Here is a 10,000-nt window from a genome sequence, read left to right as displayed (position 1 = left end):
TTAAATTCTAAGAATGTGGATTCTGATTTTGACAAATTTAAGCAGATGATTTTGCTGGAGGACTTCAAAAGGTGTATTTATAAAGATGTAAGCCTATATCTTGATGAGAAAAGAATAGATAATTTGTCTGATGCTGCAGTTTTAGCTGATGAGTATGTTCTCACTCACAAGAGATATTCTAGAGAAAGAGGGAAAGCTGAGAGTAAGTACGTTGCCTCTACTCAGAGTACAGGTAACAGGAAAGAGAATAAAGATGATGTTTCTCAGGAAGTAAATACCAGCTTCACCTCTAGATTTCAGAAAAGTAAATGTACTTATTGTAGTAAGCTTGGTCATACTACGGAGAGATGTTTCAGGAGACAGCGTGATGTGAACAAAAAGGAGTCTTTAAATATTCAGTCAATTGGTCTAGTGTCCACTCTTGAGAGTTCCCAGAATTCTTTAACTGAGTTAACTGAACCTGCTTTGAGGGGTAACTTAAATTCTCATGATGGAGCTCCTCTTTTGAGCAGTAACGTGGGTGACACTCTCAAGAGTTCATGTGCTAATTTCCTGTCTGATGGTTTTGTCAGTCCTCTGGACAGTAATGACAGGAAATCAGTTCAAATATATCGTGATACAGGTGCTTGCCAATCCCTTATGCTGACCAGTGTTCTAGGCTCTAATGTTAATTCCTCTGATGAAACTGTAATCTTACAAGGTGTAGGGAATAATTACTTCTCTGTCCCTCTGTGCAGAGTGAATTTAGAGTCTGGTTTTGTTAATGGTTCCGTTATGCTTGGGTTGGTTGAGACACTCCCAATGTCAGGTGTAACTTTCTTACTTGGAAATGATATTGGTGGAAGTCAAGTGTGTCCAGCTCCTCAGTTGTCTAGTGAGCCAGTGGCTGCGTCCCAGGATTGTGATGTCCCTGATGTGTTCCCTGCATGTGCTGTCACTAGGGCTAAGTCTAAAGTTACTGGTGATTTAGAGGATAATGATGATAATGATGATGTTATCCTAGCTGACACTTTTCTTGCTAATTTGGACCACTCACCAGATGAGGCAGTACCCCGTAGTGTTGATAATTTGTTTCGTCAAGAGTTGGTTGAGTTGCAGGTTGCTGACCCTGAGTTGAAAGGTCTAGCTAACTCTGCTTGCAGTGAGGAAGAGTCAGCTGGTGCTTCTACTTGTTATTATGTAAAGTCAGGAGTACTTATGAGGAAGTGGAGACCCCCAACAGCATCAGCCGACTGTGAATGGGAGGTTGTACATCAAGTTGTCATCCCTCGTGTTTGTAGGCAGGATATCATTAGAGTGGCTCATGATTCCAGTTTGGCAGGACACCTTGGAGTGAGGAAGACTGTGGCACGCATTTTGAAACACTTCTACTGGCCAGGTATCTTCAGGGATGTTTCCTGGTATTGTAAGTCTTGTCACACCTGTCAAGTTGTAGGGAAGTGTAATCAGACTGAAAAGGTTGCACCTCTAGTTCCCATTCCTCCTTTTGAGGCGCCTTTCACCCGTGTGTTGGTGGATATTGTGGGCCCTCTTCCTAAGACTTCTTCAGGATTTTCTTATGTGTTGACCATGATTGATATGGCTACTCGTTATCCTGAAGCCATTCCACTTAGAAACATCTCAGCAAAGAACGTGGTTAAGGAAATGCTAGGGTTCTTCACAAAGTTTGGTCTGCCCAAGGAGGTACAGTCAGACCGAGGAAGTAATTTCATGTCAAATGTTTTCAAGCAGTCTCTGAAAGAGTTGGGCATCACCCAGATCACGTCTTCAGCTTACCATCCCCAGACCCAAGGAGCGTTGGAGAGATATCATCAAACACTCAAATCGATGCTCAAGAAATACTGTTTGGAACATCAGAAAGACTGGGATAAAGGTCTTCCATTCGTTGTGTTTGCTGCAAGAGAATCTCCAAATGAATCACTGGGCTTCTCACCTTTTGAACTACTGTTTGGCCATGAAGTAAGAGGACCCCTTAAGCTACTTCAAGGAATGCTGGCTGTCGGAGGAAGATGACGTCAACCTGCTGGAGTATGTGATGAATTTCAAAGAACGGCTGTCCACTGCTTTACAGCTGGCGACAGAGAATTTAGGAGCTGCTCAGGAGAAGATGTGAAGACTTGGTATGATAAGAAGTCCAGGTTACGCCACTTTCAGACCAGGAGATCAGGTTTTGATTCTGCTACCAGTTCATGGGCAACCTCTTCAAGCCAAGTTTAGTGGTCCTTATTTCGTGGAGAAGAAACTTCAAGTGATGTCAACTATGTCATCGCCACACCAGATCGTAGAAAGAGCAAGCAACTATGTCACATCAACATGCTAGAAGGATTATATCACAGGCGGGACGAAAATAATCCAGTCTGCACTGTAGCTGTTCCACCCGAGTCTGCAAGTGAAGCTTTCTCCCATGCAGTATGAGCCTGAGTGATAGTTTGGGGAAGAATCCTGATATCATGAATGATCTCCAGACTCAAGCTTCTCTCATCTACCACCAAGGAAAGGCAGGAGTTTTCGGCATTACTGCAGGAGTACCCGCAAGTGTTCCGTGGCCACTCCAGGAAGAACCACTGTGTGTTGATGCATGATGTCGATGTTGGAGACGCAAAGCCAATTAAATTGCCTCCTTACCGTGTAGAACCCAGTGAAAGTTCCTCTCATCCAGAAGGAGCTTGGCTACCTGTTGGACCACATAAGATGATTGAGCCCTGTCCAGAGCGAGTGGAGGTTTCTCTCTGTCACTCTAGTCCCTAAGCCAGGCGGGTCACAGAGGCTTTTGCATTGACTACAGACGTGTTAATCAGATAACTAAACAGACACTTACCCTCTCCCTCGCGTGGAAGATTGCATAGACAAGATCGGAAAGGCTAGGTACATAAGTGAAGTTTGATTTGTTAAAGGGATACTGGCAAGTACCTATGACTGAACGTGCTAGGGAGATCTTTACATGTTTTGTGGAAATTAGGAGAGGGACTTTTGCCACATGTTCTGTAATGCCATGTACAGATTGTTTTAGAGGTAATAAGAAATTTCCTTTGTAAATTTCTTTTTTCTTTGTGGGGAGGTGTTACATAGCCTATGATTTCATCATCCTTTGTGTAATTTTAACGTGCACAGTTGCTGCATGTTTGATCACGAGGCGTGTTCTGCCTCTCCAGTCCCCCCCCTTCTACCTGTTATAGTAGAGTAAGTCGTCCTTTCTGTTATTCAGTGCGGGATTGTCGACCGTTTGTCCCCATCGCTTCATTTGCGCGTCCCTCTTACTAAGTTGTGTCAGGCTCTGCTCTGGCCCCTATATAATGAGCTCAGTCTCTGCATCATTGCCACTTAGAGATCTGCTCCTCATTTTGTTCACATCTCTGTCCTCCCCTGGTACAGATATTATTATTGTGAGTGGCATCAAGAAGTCTCCAACCATCTAGCAGCTGTGTGTAATTTGAGTATAACTGTTGTTGCATTTTTTTCTTGTACTGTATAGCATAAGTTTAATTTGTGAGGCTGAGAGTGAAGTTTTTGTAATTCATGTATGGATCTTTATGTCAGTCATTTTTGGATAATATTTTGTATGTCTGCTAATAATTTATCTGGCATTTCCACTGAGTATTATCTGGGTATCTCATTTTATCAGGGCTGACTTAGATAAATTTACTCTTGCTAATTTCGTGTTAATAGAGGCTATTGCAGTTAACCATATATTTAACTTGTTTTTGCAATTACATTATCCTCATGAGTTCTGAATGTTTTGTTGTTAGTTTGTGCATTAAACTTTAACTTATGTAATTTTACCTAACTCTTTTGTTTTGAACCTGGAACTTTACGGGACAGTAGTGATTTTAGTATTCTCACGTGAAGTGTTCATTATCTCTCTCTGTTCCCGTAACAATATATATATATATATATATATATATATATATATATATATATATATATATATATATATATATATATACATATATACGTTTTGTATACATATATATACATATATACATATACATATATACATATATGTACACACAGCAAAAAAACTATCGTTACAGGGGGGTTCGATGTGTTTCATACTGAACAACCTGACTGTCTCGCTAGGGTTGGTAAGCCTGACAGTGGGTGAGTTGCCAAATAGGACGAGGTAGAAATATGCATGGGAGAAGCAATGGATATAGCTTATAATAAAAATGCAACAAACACACGCAGGGATAGCAATGGAGGAGGCTGTTATCAAAAACCTTCATTCGTGTGTCATATCGCGCAGAAGGTGTAACGATAGTTTTTTTGTTGTGTGTACATATATACATATATATATATAATTTATATATATATATATATATATATATATATATATATATATATATATATATATATTATATATATATATATATATATATATATATATATATATATATATATATATATATATATATATCTATCTATCTATATTAATATATCTATCTATCTATCTATATCTATATATCAATCTATATCTATATCTGTCTATATATATCTATACCTATATCTATCTATCTATATATCCTATATATATATATAATATCTATATCTCTCTATATATATCTATATTTCTATATCTATCTATATATCTATATCTATATCTATCTATCTATATATATCTATATCCTATATATCTATATCTATCTATCTATCTATATATATATATATATATATATATATATATATATATATATATATATATATATATGTACCCCCTTCACAATATGTCTACCCCCGATGTATATATGTCCCCCCCCAATGCATACATGCCCCCACTAAAATTGCTAGGTCAGCATGCTCACCCAAGCCAGAAGACGGCGTTAGTGCCTCAGTTGATATCGGGGCAGCCGAGAAGGGTAGACTATTTTACTGTGAGCTTGTAATAAACTGCTTATCTAGCTGTTTGTACACGGAGTTTCTATCACCAAAGTATTGCAAGTTACATTTGGTAGCAGCGGTGTTTCGAACCATCCCCTTCTGACCGCCTCCTTGGATTTATAGTGATACACCAAGATACACGACGCCTCGCATCTGCCAGCCTCGCCCCTCCTCTGTGCCTCTATACCTTGGCTGTGCTTTTCGAGGGTACCATTTTTCTCACCAGTGCTCACCTCTCCAACAACCGCACCCATACGCCTTGTTCCTGACCGCATGTGTCGCCGTCGCCGACCTACGCACCTGTTGCACCTGTTCCCAGCACCTGTTCCGGACTCATCGCAGCTCCTGCCCCCATGGTGCCCCTTATCACTGTCTGCCCACTGCCTGCCCACCACCATTCTCTGCATTTGCAACTCACCAGCTCTACACCTGCCTTGCGCCGACATCTGCCTCACCACCACCACCGGTCTCCGCCGTCGCCCGCATCTGGTCTGCATTACGGAGCCTCCTAAGACCGCCACTCCCTGTTGGTGATTCATCGTGGCGTCTCTTCTCCTCTCCGCCAAGCTGTCTCTCCACCCCCGCCCGGCCCCGTCGCCCCGCCCCGTCGCCCCGCCCCGCCCCGCCCGCCCGCCCCCGCCCCGCCCGCCCCCGCCCCAGCCCAGCTACGCCCAGCCACCCTGCACGTCATACATCTCGACACTCCCGTTTCTACTGTGTAACTATAGTATATCTTTCCTTTCTCTAGAGATTATCCTCGATTTTCTCTACAGATTGGTTATTATAAATATTCCATCTCATTTCCATTACCCCGTTTTCATCTTTACCTACGTTATTTATACTCCATCTCATTCTTCGCATTTTATGGAAACCATTCATCCCCGCACCTTCATTCATATTTTCACACCTAGTGTATTCCATTCTCTCATTGTTATTTATACATTTCCACCTACGTATCCATCTTCATCCTTTCATCTTCCATTGCCTCATTAAATGTCATACTTTCCACGTCAACCGCTTACCACCAGCCCTCTCGACCCGGAAACATCACCTGCTCATACCCCGTCTGCCGACTTTAACACAATCACTCATTTACGAAGTGGCAAAGAATACCACCGCCCTGTCCCTGAGACTTCCGTTTCACTTCCCGCAGAATCACTTACTACCCGTCCTACCCTCGTAAATCCAGATACCTCCTCCTCTACTCCTGCCTCTACACTCCCTTCTTCTTCCTCTACTCCTTCCCCTGTCGTTCCCTCTCCTGGCCTCCCTTCATACCCCGTCTTGCTCGCTTCCTCCTTAACTGCCACTGCCTTCTCTCTCTCTCCCACACCTCTCCCACTCCCGCCACTTCTGCACTTCCAGCCATGGCCAACCCTCCACAGCTCTATCTATCTCGACGATGCCAATCGTCCCAACTTTACCGGCCAGGACCCAACTTGGTCTGTCTATGATTTCCTCAGAGAAGTTGAAACCGAAATAAATAATAGACAAATTACTCGATGGAATCGCTCAAAGTAGCTTATGTCCTCGGTCGCTTGCATCACGATGTAAATCAGACATCGGATCCGGCGATCCGTGCAGGACATTTTCGATAGCATTCGCAATACCTTTGCATGATTTTTCTTTGTACGGAACTCATCAGCCTTTGTTGCCTTGGCATTCCAAATACCGCGTCTCTCATGGGATTCATTAATCTCCTAAACCAACTAGATGAGGACTCTGCTGGCCGTCCTGTGCAGCGCCTAATATGCCAAGCTCTGCAAAGCTGCCGCCACCATGAAAGCAACTCCAGTAGCGAGATGCTCCAATTACTGGTAGGCACGAAATGGTTAGAAGACAAAGAATGGCGTTCCCATGCTTTCACTCACCAACTTTGCTGACTTAATGGGTTACCTCCAGATTCCTTCACTGGCTTACTCCTAAACAGCGAGAGCTAGCCTTGGAAATCGGTTTCAATCCAGAGAGATAAAATTATTCAGGTCACTAAAGCCATTCATGAAAGAAGACAGGTTCGAACTACACGCTGTCAGGGCACCACCCAACCCCTTGGCGCCTCCTCCAAGTCTGTCACACCTCCACTACCCCAAAACCAATCTCGCTCCACGTCCCACCACACGCGGCAGACCTGCCACACATCCACTCTCTGCTACCCAGCAGGTCGTGATCAATCCCTAGCGCCCGACGGGACAGACGATCTTCGATTCTTTGCTGGTACTGTGGTCATCCTGGACCATCGAGCATCCAGTTGCGACCGTACATACAGACGTCCTCACTCCCAAACCAGACAGGCGTACACCTTCCCGCTCACGTCGCAGTCCACACTGCAAATCCACCACAAATCAAGCACGACTCACACCACTGAGGAATGTCGTTACCTCAACCGCCCACAGTCCGGGGAGAGCGCCGCGACCCATATCGGACCAATATCACGTAGAACCAGAAACCCATCTCCCCATCCGCCATGTAGGTCCCATAACATCCTCGGGTTTAGTCATTTCTCGGAGAGCAGTCATGACATACCAACGTCATTTCTTCTTGGACACAGGATCTATAGTAAATCTCATCTCCGAAAATTCCTTACAAATTATTCATCGCCATCACAGCCACGTCAGTTTCCTAGAACCACCAGACATTCGCTTATGTGGTGTTAACGGCTCAGAAGTTTAAGAGTTAAGGGAAGGAGTCACCCTTGAAGTCAAACTCCACAGAGATTTGCCCCTATCCTCACTGAATTTCATGTCCACTAATGACTTGCAGTATCCTGCAGATGCCCTTATTGGTTTCCCACCTCATGGCACAACATTCCATTGCATTATTACCTGCTTGTGGTAGCATAGACATTTCTGGGAATCCCGGTTTACATTATGGAGATGTCCCCGTCCTGTTCTTACGATCAAATCAGTCCTTCAATTACCTCTGTCCCTATCACTACCAAAAAGTCCAACCCAGCCCAAACCACCACTCTCATCATCTAGAAGAATACCTGAGATCATTCCTTTACTGACTGCGAGCAAAGGACATAAATTCCTCAATGTCTCCTGATATATCATCTCAGCCCTCAAACATTCAAGCTCTTACATCATCTCTCGAGCAAACACTATCGCTGACTCAGACATGTCTCAGTTACCTACCTCACACAGTCTGAATGATCTTCTCCAACACGCAGAGATGAAACATTGTGCCAGTAACAGGAGAAATACGTGCACAATTTTGTTACCATATGAGTTCTACCAAAGTCTCTGTTTGTGTTGCCGGTGCGAAAGAAGGAGTGGATGTACTAACCCTACCTGAGACGTGTTGTGTGAATGGCTTGACTTATGTGAGTCAGCGTGGTGTACAGTCTTAAGAGGACACTTTATGCTACTCTGTACTTGCTCAATGTCACAAATGCTCCCACTGAAACTTAAAAGTGGTGTAAAGATTGGAGACTTCCTGGTATACCCAAGCGGCCGTAAAGGTGTGCCAGGATTCCTTTTCAATTCCTACTATTCAGACTGATGATACGCTCAATCGGTGTATGTACTATTCAACCAACTCTACGGGATCTGCGCCGACGCATTCACCCGATATGCTCTCACATCTCACTTGCACAGATTTCTCCCAGAACATACGCCTCAACTCCTTGACCTTCTGACCTCGTACAGAAACATGGTTGCCTTACCCGGTGAACCGATGGGTAGAACAGACCTTGTCAAACATACGATTGAACTACTCCCAGGAACTCAGCCGATTTACATACCAGCGTATCGATTGCCTCACAGCCAGAGAAAGCAAACAGATCAAATGGTACAGAACATGTTAGACCAGGACATTATTGAACCCTCTGTCAGTCCATGGAATAGCCCACTTCTCTTAGTACCAAAGAAGGACGGCAACTTTAGACCAGTAGTCGACTATTGTAAGGTCAATTCTGTCACCGTTCCAGACCGTTTCCCGCTACCTGTCCTCACTGATTTGCTAGAATCCCTTGGCAACAATAACGTAGTCTTTTCATCTTTAGACCTCCTCAGCGGGTACTGGCAGGTCGAAATGGAAGAGTCCTCTCACCCAGTTACAGCCTTTAGCACCCCTTCCGGACATTTTCAGTTTAAGAGACTCCCTTTTGGTCTGAGAAATGCTCCTTCCGTGTTCATGCGACTTATCCATTCAGTCTTCAGCGGTATGATGGGACACTCTCTTTTTGCTTACCTAGATGATATCATTGTTGTGAGTAAATCCATTCCTGAACATTTTACCAAACTCCAGCAAGTCTTTGAACGCCTCCAGCTCGCAGGCCTGAAAATCAATCTCAGTAAATGTGACTTCCTGCGAAAGAAAATCAAATTCCTAGGCCATGTCGTAGATGCACAAGGCATTCATACTAATGAGGATAAAACTAAGGCGATCATTAACTTCCCAGAACCTACCACTACCGACGCTGTACGAAGTTTCCTGGGCCTCAGTGGCTATTATTGTCACTTTATCCAGGATTACGCGAAGATCGCTGCTCCTCTGACCCACTTACTCAAGCAGAATGTGCCCTTTGTTTGGACTAACGACCAGTCACAGGCTTTCCAAAAGCTAAAGACAGCTCTTGTAAATGCCCCTATTCTAGCGTTCCCTGATTATACCACACCCTTCCTTCTCTGCACATGACCGCCTCCAGGCACTGGACTTGGTGCCGTTTTGATGCAACTCGATGAAGCATCAAGGAAGCGGTCGTAATAGCGTATGCTAGTCGCACCCTTACAACCGCTGAACGTAACTACAGTGTCACAGATCTCGAAGCGCTTAAGCGATAATCACAATGGTCCTTGAAATATTTCAGACATATAGTCTATGGTTATCCAGTGCATATCCAAACAGACCACCTTCCACTATGTGATTTGTTCAAGAATCGCATCCTAACAGGTAGGTTAGCTAGATGGTCTTGTCATCATCCAGGACTTTTAATCCCACTTTTTAATATGTACCAGAGCAAGGGTTGAATGTAGTCGCAGACGCACTCTCACGTCAACGTAGCAGCAGCTATAACATCACTGCAAAGCCTGAAGTAACTGAAAATACTACACTAACGTCAGAGAGTTGTTCGAAACTTTCAACGCCAAGACCCCATGTGGTCCAAACTCATTTATTTCCTAGA

The sequence above is a fragment of the Coenobita brevimanus genome, chromosome 4, assembly GCF_032717465.1.
Source record: "Coenobita brevimanus isolate Jiangsu-jjx chromosome 4, ASM3271746v2, whole genome shotgun sequence".
Taxonomy (NCBI): Eukaryota; Metazoa; Arthropoda; class Malacostraca; order Decapoda; family Coenobitidae; genus Coenobita; species Coenobita brevimanus.
This window is presented reverse-complemented; position numbering follows the sequence as displayed.